This window comes from Adiantum capillus-veneris, chromosome 23 (assembly GCF_014529385.1).
Source record: "Adiantum capillus-veneris isolate H3 chromosome 23, ASM1452938v2, whole genome shotgun sequence".
In the NCBI taxonomy this organism is placed as follows: domain Eukaryota; kingdom Viridiplantae; phylum Streptophyta; class Polypodiopsida; order Polypodiales; family Pteridaceae; genus Adiantum; species Adiantum capillus-veneris.
In genome coordinates this window covers 116,955,984-116,976,737 of record NC_140953.1, presented here as the reverse complement: position 1 = coordinate 116,976,737, position 20,754 = coordinate 116,955,984, and positions in this window count along the sequence as shown.

Genomic DNA, 20,754 nt, shown 5'->3' with positions numbered 1-20,754 from the left:
ACACCTTCCATGAGACAAATTTGGGATAGACTTCACATATGGTTAAAAACGGCACACTAGAAAGGATGTCCTTCAAGAACTTTTCATGCTATTGTGAGGACACCACATTCGACATACATATTGACTAAAGCATCACCAAGCACAACATTTTTTTGCAACAGCTTGTGAGTAGCAATCTCATTGTGAATTATTTGACACCTTGCATAAGGCCACATGCCTGCAAGGTGCAAGCATAACTTATTGCATCCGGAGAGAGACCTTCCATTCGTATCCAAGAGACTTCATTTGCCAAGAAACCCTCACTTTGTATTTGACTAAAACAATTCAGAGCTTCCCAAACACTTAAAGGCTTGCTATAAAAGCACTCTAAGAAAAGACTCCCTCTAGCAAGAATTTGTAAGATCCCCAATTTTTGGGTCTGTTCTAAAAATAAGAAAAACACCTTTCCATATCTATTTTGCCAAATTTTGACTTAAGATGCTTGATTGACAGCATTGGAAGGTTCTAAAGTAAAAAGCAAGGTTGTTTCCATGTTCGAGTATGTTAGACGGACATTTGGATCAATTTTGGAAAAATTTGCTAATTTTAGTTTTTTCATGGTTTTTGTGCTTTTAGGTGTTTTTTTGCAAAAAGCAAGGTCAGATCCTTAATCTACGTGTTCCAGGGAAGCTATGGTTCAATTTTGTAAAAATCTGCTTTTTGAGTGGTTTTCACTCTATTTTTAGCTTTTTATGATTTTTAGTGCTTTTTAGTGAAAAGCAAGTCCGCTTTCTTATTCCAGTGGACGAGAAGAACCCGTGCTTCAATTTTAGAAAATTTTGCTCTTTTTTGCTTAGCTTTTTGTACTTTTCAATGTTTTTGAAAAGCAATGTGCTTTCTATGATGACCTAAATATAAAAATATTAATTTTAGTCTCCGTCGGAATTAAAAATGATCACCTGGAGCAAAAACGGACTAGACGGGATTTTTACAAGAATTAATTTGATAAAAAGCGGTATTGTAAGCATGCCGAGGCATTACGGAAAGGTCATAATTATGTCAAAATATTACGGTGCCGCATAGTCTAGCTATGGCTTCCATTAGTTGGCCAGATATTGCTCAAGTGGTCAATTTTACTGTAAAAATTGGATGGTAAGTGGGAGAGTTGACCACCAAAACCAAAGCCTTGTTTTTAGAAAAGTCGCAAAAACTGTGCAACTATTCCAGGCAGAAGAGGTGGCTACCTTCTAGCTTGGGGGTTACTCTAGCCTGCTGCACTTGCCTATAACTTGTTGGTTAGTGCTCAATTTTTAGTGCCGTCTATTGCGTCTACTACCGCAAGGCTATACTTATCTATTATACGGAGTGGTGCAAGCTCTTCATCACCATCTCCATAAGCTCTTCTCTCTCAAGAAGAAGAAGAAGAAGAAGAAGAAGAAGGACACTCTCTCTTTACTTGCTTATTATCTTCTCTCTCGTTTCACGGTACGCGCTCTCTGAAAGCTTTTGTGGTGGAAACCTCTACGCAGCTATCATCACCGCTCTCTTGCAGCAAAGCAAGAAGCCTTTTGAGAGCCCCTAATCGATTCTAAAGCATGGTGAGAATCTCTAAACTCATCTCTCTCTCTCTCTCTCTCTCATTTTTTTGCGTAGTCACCCTCTCTCTCTCTCTCTCTCTCTCTCTCTCTCTCTCTCTCTCTCTCTCTCTCTCTCTCTCTCTCTTGTTCTCGTTTTTCTGCGTAGTCACCCTCTTGGTGATTGTTTTTTCGCATATGAGTGCATGTATGGATCAATCGAGTACGTACGAAGTTGCCCCATGATTATTTCATCATGTTTAACACGTTGATTTATGCACATGATGCGTTTATGATCATGAGCGTGCATAAAAAGCACCTCAAGAATGCGAGTTATTAATCGCTCTACAACTGGTTTTACCTACATGCGTAGGGGGGTACCATATGACGTCGTGAGTTAACCAATCTGTTTTTATATGTTTTATGGTTTTTTTGGTGAGTTATTTCCAATTATTAGATGACCATAAACTTATGTGAGAGTATATGGTTAGACCTCCCGAATCACATAGGCAGATATGACTAAAGTGGCTTTCTTTTGGGGTTACTGTTTGTTGTGTGAGGACCATATGGGTGAAGTGATGTGATAGAGTGATAGTATATATTATGGAGTTGAGCTTGATGCATTGGTTTGAGGTAAAATACTTTCATTTGCATGTTTTGCATACTCCCGAAAATGCAAAAAAATTGTTTTTTTTGCATATGTGTGAAGTTATGGTTTATGGTTGACCTAAAGGTCGGAGCTGTTTTGCATCATGTTTATGGTGATGGAATGTTATCATATGATGTATGGGAACTCATGGATTGATGTGTATGCCTCATATGCATGGTTGTGATTGTTTTCCACCTTCCTAGGTCAAAACTAGCTCTATTTGATAGAGAGGTGAAGTGCAAATGTTATGCATCAACTTTGGATGGTTGGATATTATCAAAATTGGATTTTTATATCATGATTAGTTGCTGGTTGGACTCTTTTTATGGATGAAAGAATCACGTCTTAAGGGTCACATGTTTGTGGACTCGGATTGATTGTAGAGAATATGTCAAACTCCAAGTGTGGGAGTTGGTTCAATGTGATTATGATTCATGGTCAAGGGCTGAGATTTCCTTATGGATTATGGTTGATATTTTATGGTGTAAGTTGGTGTGGCTCATGGTTTTTTTTTTGGATATGGTTATGTTGTCAAAATGCTGCCAAAATTTTTGCAGTCATGTTATTTATGTTCTAAAGTGGTTATGTAGGATTGGTCGTGCCTCACCCAAGTTGGGTGGAGTGCTCGCCCATGTGATGTGATTGGATTATGGTTATTGGTTTTGGATTTGATCATGAGGTGATTTGGATGGTTTATGGCAGACGTGTAAGGGTAGATACCCTGTACAGTTTAACTGCTTGGAAAAGATCGTTTGTGCATATGGGAAGTATTATTGTGATTGGACTCATGTGTTATGTTTCTCATGGCAATATCGCTACAAGACTAGGATCACCTATGTTGCTTATTCTTAGAATAAAGGGTCATTGACCTGGGGCTTTGCTGGATCGGGGGTGTTGCCTAGGTCTTCTTCTTTTGTTACGCTCATCTACATGGTTAGTGCATCGTGGGTTGAATGACCCACATGGCTCATGCGTCGGGAATTTTGCCTTGGCTTTTCCTAAAGACCCGGTGTTGAGCATCGAAGAGGCGTGGTGCCTAAACTGGTATGGTTGGTGTTGACACCCTACCACCTGTTGGTACTTGGGATCCTTTCAGAGCTCGGGTTCATGGAGGGAGGCGAAGTGGTCTCAGCCTATGTCTGGCTCAGGTAGGTTGGAGGTGTTCTGGCTCGCTCTCGGCGAAGTGAAATTCTCTTTGTCCGTAGTAGAGCAAAAGTGGATGGGTTGACTGGCCGATCCTTACACAGGGTTCGGTGCTCTGCTAGTTGTTTTGTCATAAACTTTTTGATGTTATGGTATTACATTAATTTTGTCATTTCTTTAATACATGGTTGTCTGCTCCATTTAGATGGGAATTTAAAGATTCTTTGTTGTCATCTTCTCATGTCTTTGTGCACTCTACTTTGCCCTCCACTATATTCTCTCTCCCTGTCTCTCTTTCCACAACGCGGTGTACACATATATTCACCCTCCACAATGTTATATATATATATTTTTAGAATGCTTTCATTCATAACGCCCATTCAGGGGTAGCACTAGTTGCTATGTATCTCTGGATACAGTCCGGATCATGGCCTAAACTCCATGCTTGGTTGGGCACTGAGAACTTCTCCCCTATGCAAATTCTTTCGCAACTTTGATGTATATTGAAAATTGTATAAAAGTGTAAATTGCATATTTTGTGCATAGACCCCTGGGGAGGGGTATTCGTCACCTAGTATCAGAGCCAATGCTTAAGGTTATAGGGATAGCGTAAAGCCTGATACTTGTTGGGTTACTTATTCATCTTGCACACATTCATGCATGCTGTTTGAGGAAAGATATTGTATTCATGATGCATCTGTAAGTGACATTGGTTGGTGGTAGTTGTTTGACTTGTCTTCTTGAGTGGAATTAGTATTTGGTTTGATTTATGGTTGAAGTGTGCAAACAACGGCATTGTAATTTCTTTTACTGTTTGTTTTGTAGTAACAAATGGCTCCCAGAGTGATATCTGAATGCTTTAGCCAGGGGAATGACATTTTGGCCATAGTGTTTAACAATATGGCAACATGGTTGTCCAAGGATGAACAAGAACTCTTTTACTTATAATCGGGACCAAAGTCATTGGCATGCTAGGAAGCACAACTTGTTGGAAGAGTGTTGATCGTAGTTACCTTACCCGTCACCAAGAACCCTTCCATCAATTCTTCATCTATATTGACGACAGTCCAAGGGATTGGTTTGCCAACCTCAGACTACTTCAACTCAGAATATGGCTGGGCCTAGAAGACATGTTCTACTACTTGGCGATGCGTTCCCAAATGTTAAGAATTGCGAAAGTCACTAAGAAGTTTGAAGCTCTTGCAACTATCATAGGGAAAGAAAAGTTGGAAGATAACTACAGACCAAGTTGCTGCATGGGAGGTTTGAGAGAATACCCTGCTATGAGAGTTAAAAGAATATATAGAGAATTAGCTCCAAGATATCCATAATAGTGTAATGAAGTCATACAAATCAAATTTTGATAAGTAAAAGAAGAGTAGACTTAGTTTTGGTTCACATGCGTACTAAGTGTTCTCTCTCTCCTTGTCTTGTTTTAGATGGATCTTCTTCATTGTCTAGATGAACTCCCGAGTGACTTGCACAAACTATCTATTTTAGTTATGCGGTTGGATTCAGTCTCTCCATTGGGGAATTGAGGTGGTTCGAGTTCCAAAGGGGACTAGATATTACGTTGTACCCAACACTTATGTAGAATGGGAGCTAAATGTTGAAGCTAAGCCTGAACATAAAACACAAGTGCCTGATAGGTTTATGACCAACCCACAACTTTGGGTCAAGGAAAATGTCCAAGAAGGTGATGTTAAAGTGCAAGGATATGTTCTTTACCTTAAATGTTCTCTTTTGGATATACCGAGTCGTGAATTCATACTTAGTAAAGAAGGCCCTTATGTTAAACCAAAGATACGGCTTTTGTGAGAAGGTAATAATGAGAGTATGGAAGAAGTCAAATGGCAATAACCAATTCTATTATGTACCCCAGGATTGGTTCAATAGAGTCTATGGACCTATTCTCAAATACAACCCTCACAATGTCACCATTACCTTTGATGACTACGAGAAACCAAAGTGCATTGGTGACTTTTCCCAAGCACAACCAATGGCAGTGAACTCGAGTAGATATTTCTATAGAAATGATGTAAACAAATGACATGCTCGATCATATAAATTGCTTTACTGGATTATCACCCAAGGATGTATCACGGGGGAAAGAATGGTACGAAAAAAAAAACGTGACTTTTTGTGCACAAGTTGAGGTGCTAAACTTTGATACCCGAGATGTGAACAGATATAGGGATAGAACTTTGGCTATAGGAACCAAGAATTGGCTCATTAGACCCTTTCATATTTATGTATCTCCCTAGAAACACTATGTATCTTTTTGGTCTTTTACGGTTATAAAAATTTGATTTTGATAGAGCACATATTGTTTTGAGGATATAATATTTGAGTTTGAATCTTGGTTTTATCATTCTAACTAACTTGAGTAATGGGGTGTGTCTGTAGATGACTAACATCTTGCCTCGAGGGATATGGGCGGATATACTCTCCCGCCTTATGGTGGAGGAGCATTTCCAAACTAGAGTGTAAGTGCAAAGGCATGTCACTACCATGCATAATGGGGAAGACAAGAAAAGGTTGATGTCAATGGATTTCATTGTACCTAATACCTTCCAGGCTAGGTATCGTTATGCTGCAGGGAACCCTGAGTTTATAAGACCACCTGAGCATAAACCCTCGCCTGTTGGGAGTGTCGAGTGGATACAATCTAAGTTGGGTTCAGAGATTGTAGTCACTAATCAAATATTGTATATGAATGCTTCAGAACTTACCCTAAGACCGACAAAGGAAACATAGATCGCTAGAAATGTACTTCCTTCAGTAATGGCTATGGGATGCTTTGACATTGTTATGTTTAATATATGGGGACGACAATGTAAAAACAATGACCGAAATTCTTTTAGCCCATTACCTTGGAAGTTATTCTTTGAATTATTTGGAAAGTCACTAATCTACAATCCTCGCAATGTAAGAATTTTATGCAATGCCTACAATAGACCTCAGTGCCTTGCAGATTGTGCAAATATACACAACTCAGTGGAATGGAACACACCGGATGTGTTTCCAAAGAAATGTGCTTTCTTGGATGACTACTTTGAGTACAGGAAAGCAATTATCCATACTAAAATGGGAGTACCTGTAACAAACAAATCTCTTACTAAAGAATGGTATGACTCACACGCCAAAGAACAGATGTTCTAGCCAAAGATCATAAAGGATTATTGGAATCAACCATCCGATATACTCAAGGAATGGGACAACTATGCTCCATTGGTGGAAGGATGTCACAATGGATATTACCAAGCCATTAGGATTTATTAGAAGCATTTGAGACACTTGTAGAATTTTCAAAAACCCCAAAGTTTTGTGATATAGAAGTTGGATTAATTTATTTGTTATTCTTTCTCCTATTTCTCTCTCATTCTATCTTCAACTGCCTATTTGATTTAAGGACTCGAGTGGATTAGAATATTTCACTAAGTGTGACCTTGGTTGATATGGTGCAGTAATTAGTTACCATGCCTCCTAGAGGAGATGCGATTGTTGCTAATGAAAATACACCTATTGTTCCTCAGCATACCATCATCGATAGACACATCGATGCTATGCTTCGCAAGTATCAACCTGGAAATTTTAGCAGGAGTGGAAAACACGTAGGCAAAGTTCTTGAAGATTGGATTGAGCGCATGGATGACTACTTTGACTTAGCTCATTCGTTAGCAGTAAAAAAAGTTATCGTCGCTAAGTTCAAACTAGAGAAAAGAGCCAAGCATTTGTGGAGAGACCATTGCACAAAAAACAATGTTGATCCTAATGCTGCGACTTGGTATTATCTTAAGACCCAGCTTAAGAAGAACTATCAAAACAAGGTCTATCATTCAGACTGTATGAATGAGTTTCTTGACTGTACTCAAGGAACTAGAGATATGGAATCATACTTTCAACATTTCTTAACCCTTGTCAAGTATGCTCCAGTAGGGATGACTCAAGAGGTCAAGGTAGCTCGACACGTGTCAGGGTTACGTAATCCTATGAAGACTAGATTCCAGAGTCTTCATCTTACCAATTTTGTAGACGTCCTTGATGCAAGCAAACCCACTGAAATAGAGTTATCTACTGCCGGAAAGAGGAAACCAGAGCCTGTTCTTGTTTGTGAAATCAAAAGACCTTGTCCTCAAGGAGGAACAAAGATCTGGGAATCCACAACAAAGAAGAGAGAACTTATTACGTATGAAAGCTAACAGGATCATTTGTGCTACACTTTTCTTGATCCTAGTCATCAATACAAGGATTGTCCATTTAATAATTCAAGCTTCACAGGATTGGTGGACATTATGAACATAGAAATCTCAATCCGAATCAAAATTTCAAAAACTTTAGACCCAGACCATCGATAGTTCAACGGAACTTCAATCAGCAAAACTTTAACCAAAACCAGAGACAACCTCAAAACCAAGGGAATTTTAGACCAAGGAATCCACCTTTTATTCGAAATGGATCGCCTGTCAACAATAACAACAACGGGAATGTTAATCTTGAACTTCGTCCAGGAGGAGGAGGAGGAAATCAGAGATCTCAAGGAAGACCTCAAGTTAATAGAGCTCAAGGGACTAAAGGTGAAGGAAGTTAGGAAAACGTATTTGTTCATGTTGTAATTGAACATCAAGGAGTGAATGAACAATTTTCAGTAATTCAAACTCAACAGAGTATCAAGGTAACCATTTTACCTCATTGATTGATTCAGGGAGTACACATTCTTTCATATCTCCTAAGTGCAACAAAAATCTCATTTTGCTTGAACACCATCATACAAACCTTACAATAGAATTAGCTATGGGTAGGAGGTTTAGATATTCTACTTGATTGGGTAACTTGAATTTTGTTTTGGATGGTCATAATACTTCTACAAACTTCAAAGTCTTACCCATAGGAATTTACATTGGAATTCTAGGAATGGATTGGCTTAAAGCCAATGATGCTCACATACATTGTAAAGATGCTTCATTGAATTTTCAAAATGATCAAACCCCTAGAGTTATAGTTATTGGGAAACCGGGGAAGCCTAAGCTTAGACTAGTAAATTTGACCAAACTTATGAAGAGTCATAGGAAGAATGAGAGGATTTACACAGTAAAGATTAACCCTAAGGAGAAGAAGATAGATTCACCTGAATCCGAATGGATAACATAATTTGATAATGTATTTCTTGAAGAACTTTCACAACTACCACCCAAGCGTGATGTTGATTATGCAATAGAGCTTACTCTAGGAGCTCAACCAATTCCTCGTAGACCTTACAAAATGTCAGTACCTAAATCTACGGAACTCAAGGAGAATCTGTGGAACTCAAGGAGCAATAAACCCAACTCCTTGAACAAGGCTTCATTTGACCCAGCGTTTCTCCATGAAGTACTCCTATTCTCTTTAATCGGAAGAAGGATGGTACTCTACGTCTTTGTATTGATTATCGTGGATTGAACTAGTTTAAGAGTCAAGAATAAGTATGCAATACCAAGGATTGATGGATTGCTTGACCGATTACATGGATCATCTATCTTCACAAAGATTGATCTTAAGTCAGGGTATTACCAAATCCGAATCAAGGAGGAGGATATACGAAAGACATGATTTAAACTCATTTTGGACATTATGAATTTATAGTTATGCCTTTTGGACTTATTAATGCTCCTGCAACTTTTAATTTTCTTATGGCCAACGTCTTTCGAGAGCATCTTGATGATTTTGTTCTTGTCTTATTTGATGATATCCTAGTTTACTCAAGAAACAAAGAAGAACGTGAACAACATGTGCAGAGCGTACTTGAACATCTCCTTCAAAATCATCCTTATGTGAAACGTAGCAAGTGTACCTTCTTCACTGACAAGGTGGATATTTGGAATTTATTGTATCCAAGGATGGTGTTTCTACAAATCAAGTAAGATCTAAGCAGTCATACCTTGGCCTACATTGAAATCAATACGAGAAGTACGCGGCTTGATTGGTTTGACAGGATGGTATCATATATTTATTGAAGGATATGCTAAGATTGCATCTCTGTTGACTAATACGCTTAAGAAGGCTAAAGTGTTTACTTGGAATGAACGTGCTCAAGCTAGTTTTGAGAAACTCAAAGAAGCGTTGGTGAATGCTCCAATACTACAGCTTACGAACGTCTCAAAGACATTCACTATCGTCACTGATGCAAGTGGACAAGAAATTGGTAGCGTTCTGTCTCAAGAAGGAAAATCAATAGCTTATGAATCTCGTAAGTTACATATGCATGATTTAAATTATCATACTGATAGCCGTTTTTCGGCTCTCCATAATTGCCATAGTAAGTTACTCCACACTACCAAATTCACCCAAACGCTATGGCTATCCCTACCATTTCACTGTACATAGGCGTGTGTGAGTTAGGGGGCTTTTCCCATATCTTCTTAAAAACCCTCAGTTAGCTAGTCACTGGGCTAGTTGAGCCAAAAACATAAAAAAAATAAAAGTATATTATGGCCTCTTTATGTGTAAATATTTCATTGTATATATGGCCTAAATATAGGGATTTTTTATAATTATTTTGGTATTTTATTTTAATATTCTACTTAGGTGTGTGTTTTATTAAACCTATGTACACCTTCTTTCATTCTCTTACACCATAATTATATTTTTTGCCAATATTGTACATACTCTAACCTCATATTTTTCCCTTATACAAATCACTCCCACATTTTCACCCTCACCCTCGTGAAAACAAAAAATTGATTTCTACTCATTGGTTACTTTTATTATATTATTTACTTGCATACCTTTTCCTCTTTCACCCAAAATAATTCAAGGAGGGACCATATCATATGATTCCAATATCTTTCCATATCCATAGCTCCTCCAGATTTTTATTATTATTATTACACATTATTCTAACACCATGTGCTCATTGAGCTAAAGTCCATGAATAGTCCATACACTAGTCCCACCATGTATATATTTCTTTATTCACCAATAATCCTCCTCCATGCATGGGTCAAGGGAAACTTGGATGCTTTGTATTATAATATGACAAAGGAGGGGCTCACTCTTGGATGCATTGTACAAATTCAACAAAGGAGGGAGCCACTAAAAGACTTTTGCAGGCATAAAAAACAGGCTTTTTGGTGAGAATTTTGGCACCTATCTCCACTCTGAATTTGGAGCGGTGGTCAAAAGAGAAAATGTAGCCCACTCTTTGAATAATCACCTCAAATTTTTCATGAGTTTTGGAGCTACCAGCGGTGAGCTATGATTTTTTGAGTGGACCCCAGTCTGCCCACTTTTCTCACAAGTAGCTTTTAGTCTTCTCTCACCCTTCCACGCACCTACTCACTCTTACACATCCCTCCCTCTCCTTCCCTCACTCAAACCTGCAATTTACATGGCTTCTCCCACCCTCTTCACCATTACCCTTCTCTCTCATCCCTATAGTTCTTTTATGAACCTCTACATACATACACCATCTCTATGCCTCTCTCTATTATCTCCAAAGTACAATTCCATCTTAACCCTTATATATATACATAAATTCAGCATGTGTACCATGATTAACCTCTGCAAATCAAGATATCTCATCAACGAAATCACCATTTTCATCACGATAATCAACCTTGGCGGCGGTGGCGTAAAGAAGACAAGACGAAGAAGAAGATCGATAGTTATTTTCAGAATCTACACAAGTAAGTCCAAAACATCTTCAAGCTTCACCATCACAAGGATTTTCTCACTTCATTCAACCATCCACCTCATTCTACCCATTGTAAATGTAACATTAACTTTCTAGTGATTACTAACTACTAACATACTAACACAAAATAGCCATTGACCTAACCATAAAAGACACCTCGCCTCAAGACATGTGTATAGTAACTCTCTCTCTCTCTCTCTCTCTCTCTCTCTCTCTCTCTCTCTCTTTACTTACTTTCACCTTATCTACCATCAATAATACTCTCTTTTGAGCCCACACCCATGACTCAAGCAGACAAAGAAGGCCCGTAATGTTTCGATATTCAAAAAAATCATAATCCTGATTTGTTAGCTTGTAAATTAGGATTTCCAATAATCTTAATGAGGGGTCTCCAACCTATAAATAGGCCCTTTTCCTTCTTGTAAAACAACCTCCAACATCTCACATAGCCCCCCAACACTCTATGCGTGAGGAGAGACTTAGGTGTAGCAACCACTTGTGAGATTCACTCTTGGTGTGAGAGAAGCCTTCAAGCTACACATTGCAAGTGAGAGAGCGTGAGTTCCACAAATCTCAAACCCACTATTGTACATGCTCCTTCATCATCAATAAATTGAGGTTTGGTGTATCAAAGGCGTGATTCGACGTTCAAATCTTCGTCCTTCCATTTGTGCAATACGGTTTGGTGAATTCAAGGTGACTTGTGTATTTTGAGTTTTTATCGGTTGATCTTGATTTTAGAAAGTGTTTTAGTGTGTTTTTCATTGCCAATTTTGTGTCCATTGTAAGAGGGTATTGTGGTGAGAGGTCTCCCACATCCTAAGACAGTGTGTGTGTGTTTTGGCAATGATCAGCAATCACTAAGCATTGAGTGAGTTTTGTACAAGTTCTACGATAGCATCATAACAAACCATCTCCATTTGCAAGTCACAAATAAGGTATTACGCAAGATCCTTTCCTCTCTCTCTTCCCTTTGCTCTAGCTCTCTCTGGTGCATTTCATGTGTGTCTTGGTGTGAGGTCGCTTGTGTGTGTTGTGTGGTGCATCTTCTTGGTTGTGCCAAAATCTCTCTTGCGTCCTAGTTCGCATACCATAACTAGGTGGTGCCCCTATCTTGTTTGGGTTTGGCTGTGGGTTTGTTGTTGTGTTGTGCTTGTGGTTGCTCCAGTCCCAATTGAGCAGCACGGGAGCCTTGAGGGGTGTTTAGAGGTCGCCTCTCTTATTGTCCGTCCCGGATCGCCTCAATTTTGGTGCCCCCACTGAGGACGGCTTGTGTATGTTTTGTGTAGGCTCAACCTTTAGCATAATCAAGTAGCTTGCATGAATCACGAGAATTTGTATGATCCCTTGATTCCCATTGCAAGGCAAAAGGTACACATAATTGTTAGTACTAAGTTGAAATTTCAACGTGTAATTCGCAAAATTTTAGGTCCTCTTAGGTTGGCAGAGATAAACGCATCAGTAAATCCTTTTATTTTGCCTCGCATTAGGTACGACCTTAGTTTGGACGTCTATATTTTTGTTTTGTTTTAAGCATAAGGTCATGCATAGACAATGGATAATGGCCCAAGAATAGAGGTTTTCCCCTTTCATTTCACTCCACACATTAGAATAAACATTGCAATTAGTAGAAAAATCCATTTTCAACAACGTATGGTGTTCATGTTTGGTGCCCAAAGAGTAGGAGAAATTCTCGCGTCACCAAACCCTGTCATCCTACCTCTCATTGATTATCATAGGTCATTTGATGTGAATATTTTTATTTTATTGTAGAATAGATTGAAATTTAGAGAATATTATTGTGTAGATCTTTTACAGGAAGAAAAAACAAAAACGCGTCACTTTGAAATCAATTCAATGGAGAACCAACGCCAAATGTCTGAATATCCTCTTTTCTTTGGAGAGCCTGGAGAGGATGCAGAATTATTTTTGGCAAATTTCAAGATGTCTTGTCGTATCAAGAGGATAGTAACTGATCAAGAACGTGTAGAAATGTTTGAGGTATTTCTTAGGAAAGATGCTAGCACTTGGTTTGACTCTTTGCCTGAGGAAGTTAAAGAAAATTACATGGAAGTTGTCAATCATTTCAAGAGATACTTCTTTGATTCCCAAAACACTCAAAAGCTATGGCAAGACATTGTTTCTCATAAGCAAAAAGACTTAGATGACTACTACTTGTACAAGCAAGAGTTTCTACATCTTTGGGCTCTATGGATACGAAATGTTGCTAACCCTGGTGATGGTGCAGAATTTTTAAACAAGGAGAGGTTCATAGCCGGACTCTTTCCTGACCTTAAGGTAAAAGTTGAGGCGGGTGAACCTGCTACTTTTGATGCAGCTGAAACTAGGGCTGCTGAGAAGTATAGGAAACTCAAGTGCTTAAGCATTAGAAAATTTCGTAGGTCATTTGGAGGGCCTTGTAAGAAATTGTATTTCTCTCTCTAGAAACTTTTTATAAAATGCACTTGCACCTTGTGAGTACGTCCAAAAGGACAACCAGACACTCTAAAAAGTAGATTTATATTCCCAATCATCCTTGAAAACGGTCACTTTTTTATTTAATGCGAGCGTCTTTTTCAGGAGGTAGGTGCGGCGCATTCAATGCAGCTTACGTCATCACTAAAAGTTGAAAAGTCACAAACTGTCAAATAGTGATAGATTTTGAGGCTTTTGACACTACCAATGCGTCCGGAACGCCAAAATACCCTAAAAACGAATGTCTACTTGCCTCATTCCGACAACCGGAGAGGCAAAAAATGTCAAAAAACCCCAAAAAATGGGCTTTTTACTTAAGGCGCGCGAGGAGGCATTTCTAAATGCTAGAATGCCCCTCTGTGCGCCGTTAGTACAAAGCTCCTTTTAGTGATTTTTGGACACTTATCTTTCCAGAAAGGCCCTTTTTAGAGGTTTTGGACATTTTCCTCTCAAAAAGCTCCCTAAAAAGAGGAAAAATGGGCTTTTTACTAACGGCGCGCGAGGAGGCATTCCAAAATTCTAGAATGCCCCTCTGCGCGTCGTTAGTACAAAGCTCCTTTTAGTGATTTTTGGACACTTATCTTTCCAGAAAGCCCCTTTTTAGAGGTTTTTGGACATTTTCCTCTCAAAAAGCTCCCTAAAAAGAGAAAAAAGGGGCTTTTTACTAACGGCGCGCGAGGAGGCATTACAAAATTTTGGAATGGCCCCTCGCGCGCCGTTAGTAAAATGTTCCTTTAAGGCTTTTTGACATTTTTTTGCCTCTTTGGATGTCTGAGCGAGGCAATTGGACATTCATTTCTATGAGATATGTGCGTTCCGGACGCATTGACAATATCAAAAGTTTCAAAATCTTCCACCACTTGATAGTTTTGTGACTTTTTGAGTTCTAGTGATGACGTAGCCCGTATCAAATGCACCGCATCTACCTTCTGAAAAAGGTGCTCGCATTAAATGAAAGAGAGTGCTCGTCTTCAAGGACCACTAGATTATTAAATGAGGAGAGGGACACCTTTTATATTTTTGTTAATATCAATCTATTTTTCTACGTAACGTAGGCTCTTCTCTCATTGGAGGAGCTTATTTTCCTCTCTTCCAAAAGACCCTCCAAAAGACCTCCGAAATCTCCTAATGGGGGACAGGTTCCAATAGAAGGTCTTAGACCCAAAGGTAAGTCACAAGCATCAACATCTAGGGAGCTTCCTGAGGTAACGGCTGAAGTGATTGAGAAGTTAAATGAATCTTTAAGCAGCCTGTCAATTCACCTTGCACAAGCTATAGGTCCAAAGGGACAAGCAAAGAAGTCAGAAGAGAGAGAGCCACAAACTAGGAGAGTCTTGCAATGTTGGAATTGCGGAGAGTCTGGACATGGGATGTATAATTGTCCTTGGACCCGTGGAGAGCCAGGGAGACCTAACTTGATTTACCCAGTGATGAATGTAGGAGAAGGAGTTGGTCAACAACCAAGGCTTCTACAAAGGCCAAATGGACCTAGACCACCTCCACAAGGGGTAGAAGGAGTTCCACCTTTGCCAGATCCAAATGTGCATGTGGTAGAGGTGACAAATTCAAATGAGGTTGACATGGAAGCCAATGGCATTAAGCGTGGCCGAGGAAAAGGTAAAGAGAAAGAAGGAGTCACATCACAGAGTGACCATGGACAAGGCAAGAAGGCAAAGGAAACCAAGGAAACCAAGAGGACTCGACGTCGTATCAACATCCAAGACTTCCCTCTTGGACATGGTATGGCTCCGTACAACTTGTTGGAAGACATGAGAGGTAAGGGTCCTGATATTTCATGGCCTCAATTTCTTGCATTATGTCCACAAGTTAGGAGCCTGGATTTAACAAGGGCAGTTAGCACTAGGAGAAAGGTAAAAGAGAGTGTGCCTGTTGTAAAAATTGCACAAGCTGAAATGAATGAGGACATTACACCGGTGCTAGACTGTTACATCAAAGGAAGATTGGTTAGGAAAGGTCTAGTGGATGGGGGTACACAAATTTTCATCATGACAGAGGGACTCATGCAAAGACTAGGCATGCTCATCCATGAGACACCTGAAATCAAAGTCAAGATGGCAAACAATAGCAAGGCTAGGTGTGTAGGCATTTGTAAAAATGTCTTTGTAGAGGCCTTTGGCATTAAGAAAGCGGTGGATTTTTATGTTATGTCAACCAAGGGAAGTGGTTATCCATTTATCCTAGGAAGACCATGGCTAATGAAAATGCGATCTTTGCAGGATTGGGAGAGTGGAAAATTAATTTGTAGGAATGACAATCATAAGAAGGTTGTCTTTGACATGAAGGAGCAACGCCAAGAGGAGCTCCATGAAGAATCATCACAAAGCGAGACGAAGAAAGGCTGGACCGATAGCACTTCAGAAGAAGAAAGTAGCGGAAGAATTACTGAAGAGGAGTCTTCCATCGAAGTCATGGGGGTAAAGTTTAAGCCAAGCAACCAAGAGACCTCTTGTCAAGGCTTGGAGGAGGTAGGTCCTCAAGAGAATCAAAAAGTGGAAGATGAAAGAATGCTAGAAGGTATGCTATCTACAACACTTACAAAGGATGAAAGAGAGGAGTTCAAATGTGTGCTAAGGAAATTTCCTAGGCTTTTTGCTAAAGACTACACTGATGTGCATGGAGTAGATGTTGTTAAACACAAAATTGAGTTGAAGCCAGAGGCCACATCTAAGGCTTAGAAGCTACGAAGGCTAGGAGTCATCAAGGAGCAGGCTTTACTCAAGGAGTTAAGAAAGCTTCTAGCAGCAGGTTTCATTTATCCAGTGGAGAATTCAGAGTGGGTCTCTCCCGTTGTTTTCACTCCTAAGAAAAACGGAAAGTGGAGGGTGTGTGTGGATTACCGTCCACTCAATGAGGCAACAAAAAGAGATCACTTTCCCCTCCCATTTCAGGATGAGATACTAAATGAGGTAGTTGGTCATGAGAAGTACACTGTGTGTGATGGCTACTCAGGCTACTTTCAAATAGGTATCGCATTGGAAGATCAATTGAAAACAACCTTTATCACTCCTTGGGGTTGTTATGCTTTTAGAGTCATGCCATTTGGTCTGACAAATGCTCCTGCAACATTCCAACGTTTCATGAACATGGTGTTTCAAGAATTCTTTGGAAAGTCAATTAGGGTGTTCATTGATGATTTCTGCATTTATAGCTCAAAATCAATGCATCTACAAAGGGTAGAAGAAGGTTTAAAGAAGCTCTACGACATGGGAGGTCAACTCAACCCCGACAAGTGCCACATAGGTGAGGATGAAGTGATCTTACTCGGTCACAAGGTTTCCTATAAAGGCATTGAGGTGGATCCTTCAAAGGCAAAGGCTCTTATTGAGCTACCATCACCCAAGAGTCTTAAGGAGGTCATCTCATTCATTCAAAAGGTGAAGTATATGTCACGCTTCATTCACTTAGCCTCGGAGTTACTTCATCCTTTGCAAAAGTTGACACAACAAGTAGAATTTGCATGGTTTGATGAGCTTGAAGAGTATTTTTGTAACATTAAAGTCATTTTGTCAGAGCTACCAACACTCATGCCTCCTTGTTGGGAGTACACATTCTTTGTTAGCTCTAGTGTTGGAAGGGAAACAATTGGTGCTGTGTTGCTACAACAAGATCCCCACAGTACAAGGATGCGACCCATCTACTTTGCTAGTAGGGTCATGAATGCTTTGGAGAGAGACTACACAAAAGCAGAACTGATGATGCTTTCTCTCATGTTTGCGATAAGGAAATTTAGAAAGAAACTTTTAGTCTTCTCTCACCCTTCCACGCACCTACTCACTCTTACACATCCCTCCCTCTCCGTCCCTCACTCAAACCTGCAATTTCCATGGCTTCTCCCACCCTCTTCACCATTACCCTTCTCTCTCATCCCTATAGTTCTTTTATGAACCTCTACATATATACACCATCTCTATGTCTCTCTCTATTATCTCCAAAGTACAATTCCATCTTAACCCTTATATATATACATAAATTCAGCATGTGTACCATGATTAACCTCTGCAAATCAAGATATGTCATCAACGAAATTACCATTTTCATCACGATAATCAACCTTGGCGGCGGTGGCGTAAAGAAGACAAGACGAAGAAGAAGATCGATAGTCATTTTGAGAATCTACACAAGTAAGTCCAAAACATCTTCAAGCTTCACCATCACAAGGATTTGCTCACTTCATTCAACCATCCACCTCATTCTACCCATTGTAAATGTAACATTAACTTTCTAGTGATTACTAACTACTAACATACTAACACAAAATAGCCATTGACCTAACCATAAAAGACACCTCGCCTCAAGACATGTGTATAGTAACTCTCTCTCTTTCTCTCTCTCTTTACTTACTTTCACCTTATCTACCATCAATAATGCTCTCTTTTGAGCCCACACCCATGACTCAAGCAGACAAAGAAGGCCCGCAATGTTTTGATATTCAAAAAAATCAGAATCCTGATTTGTTAGCTTGTAAATTAGGATTTCCAATAATCTTAATGAGGGGTCTCCAACCTATAAATAGGCCCTTTTCCTTCTTTTAAAACAACCTCCAACATCTCACATAGCCCCCCAACACTCTATGCGTGAGGAGAGACTTAGGTGTAGCAACCGCTTGTGAGCTTCACTCTTGGTGTGAGAGAAGCCTTCAAGCTACACATTGCAAGTGAGAGAGCGTGAGTTCCACAAATCTCAAACCCACTATTGTACATGCTCCTTCATCATCAATAAATTGAGGTTTGGTGCATCAAAGGCGTGATTCGACGTTCAAATCTTCGTCCTTCCATTTGTGCAATACGGTTTGGTGAATTCAAGGTGACTTGTGTATTTTGCATTTTTATCGGTTGATCTTGATTTTAGAAAATGTTTTAGTGTGTTTTTCATTGCCAGTTTTGTGTCCATTGTAAGAGGGTATTGTGGTGAGAGGTCTCCCACACCCTAAGACAGTGTGTGTGTGTTTTGGCAATGATTAGCAATCACTAAGCATTGAGTGAGTTTTGTACAAGTTGTACGATAGAATTGAGGTGGTCCGGGGCGGGCAACAAGAAGAGCAACCTCTAGACACCCTTCAAGGCTCCCGTGCTGCTCAATGGGGCTGGGGCACAACACAACACAAACCAAAATAACAAACCCACAGCCAACTCCCAACTACATGAGGGGCACCACCTAGTTTAAGAGCGAACTAGGACGCAAAAGAGGAGAATCGTTAGAGCAACCCACAAACAAGCAATGAATTTACACTAACCCTAACACCAATGGAACACTCTCACACACTAAAACACGAGAGAGAGAGAGAGAGAGAGAGAGAGAGAGAGAGAGAGAGAGAGAGAGAGAGAGAGAGAGAGAGAGAGAGATAGTGCTCGGGCTGCTTTGAAACGTATCGGCAATGATCAAGCAAACACAACTATATATTTAAGAAAGAGAGAGAAAGGGGGAGGGGGTGCTTGTTGCATTAATACCTTCTTACAAATCTGTCATGACAAATCAAAGTGAGATTAGTATTTGTTCAACATAGCTTGCGTAAATTTCACCACAACACATCACAAAAAAAACCACCCCAATCACTGTCTTAAACCAGGGGAGTCCTCTCCACCCTGTCGCCCTCTTACAGTATGTGGGATTTATGGCTAGATTGATGACAACACGAGAGACAAGCTATCAAGAACTTAACAAAAAACACCAAGACACTTACGCATCATTGTTGTCCATTACTTCACGTTGGAAGGGAGACAAAGTATCCAAGCTTAGTCCAAATCCACCTTCCTTGATTCAGCAAATGTTGGGCTTACACTAGTAGGAGAAATGATAGATTTCCTACTCTCAATTGAATGATCACTCTCTCTCTTACAATGGCATAGAGTTCCCTTGCTAATCCCCTATTACAACACATGCACATGCATAAGACAATGAGCTTCCACTCAAGAGCTCCTTCTAGAGAGGTTGAGCTTGGCTTCTCAAGCTATAGCATAGTGCTCTTGCTTATGGCTCCCCCTTTTGTGCTAGCTACACCCTCCTTTTATAGCAATTTTGAAGGCTAGGGTTACTCCTCTAACCATGGTTGGGTTAGATTTTCAGCAATTTATCTAATTTCTTTTGCTTGGAATTATCAAGAAGTTGGTGAGGAAAGAGAGAGGAGAGAAATGGAGGTGATAGGACTTTTCATAGTGGGTTAGTGTTAGTAGAGTTAGTATTAATTTACAAATGGAATTGGATATTTACAATGGGAGTATCCATGTAGGATACAAATAAGGAAGAAAAAACTCTTAAGAGGTAAGAAAAGGTGGCTTTCTTACAAGGTTGATGCTCCAAGTGTCTTGAGTAGGGCCGATTTTGACGCTTGTTGACGGTCCACTAGCTTTGACGGTACATTTTTTCTCCACTCTTGACCTTCCTTGAGAGACAAGGTAATTGAAGCTGAGTAATCAACCACCATGATGCTGTCTTTTAAGAGAAGAGGCTGAATTTTGTGGTTTTTTTGATAGATATGGGTAAATTGGAGGAGGAAAAATGAGACTAGGTGGTCAATTTTGGAATGGAATTGTGTGTGGGAGGTATGAGTTCACCATGGTTTCTCTTATTCTTCAAGGTTGAGGAGAAGGTGAGTAGTGTGCAGAGAGGAGTGGTGAGAGAGATGGGGATGATGAGTGGAGAAGTGTGTGTGAAAGAGGAAAATGATAAAGTGGAAGAGAGAGTGTGGCTGCATAGCATGGGAAAACTGGGGTCCACTAAAAAATCATAGCTCACAGCTCGTAGCTCAAAAAAATATGAAAAACTTTGAGGCAAAAGTTCAGCCCACGAGCTACAACTTTTGTTTGTATCACCTTTTCAAATTCGGAGAGCAAGTGAACTTTAAAAATTCAGCAAAACCGACCGTTTTTTTCCACTGCAAAGGTCCTTGTGGGGTCCTTCTTTGGATGATTCTTTTGAATACCTCCAAGAGTGAGCCCTCCATAGTGCATGTATGCATGCCACCTACCCTTGACCTTATTTGGTAGGTCTATAATTGAAGATATTGTTGAGATTAGGATATAAGTGAATAGTACAACTAAGAAAATCAAATATTGAGGGGTCTAAAAAATATGTACATGTCAAATATAAATAATATAAGTGGAAAAAATATAAAGGGGTCAAAAGAAATCTCTCTCATTATGAGGCTACCATAAAAAGATAAATATTTTTGGTGTTCTAATTTTTTAGAAAAAAACAAAATAGATGTAGGAAGGGAAAAATCAAAATAGTGAAAAAATATACAC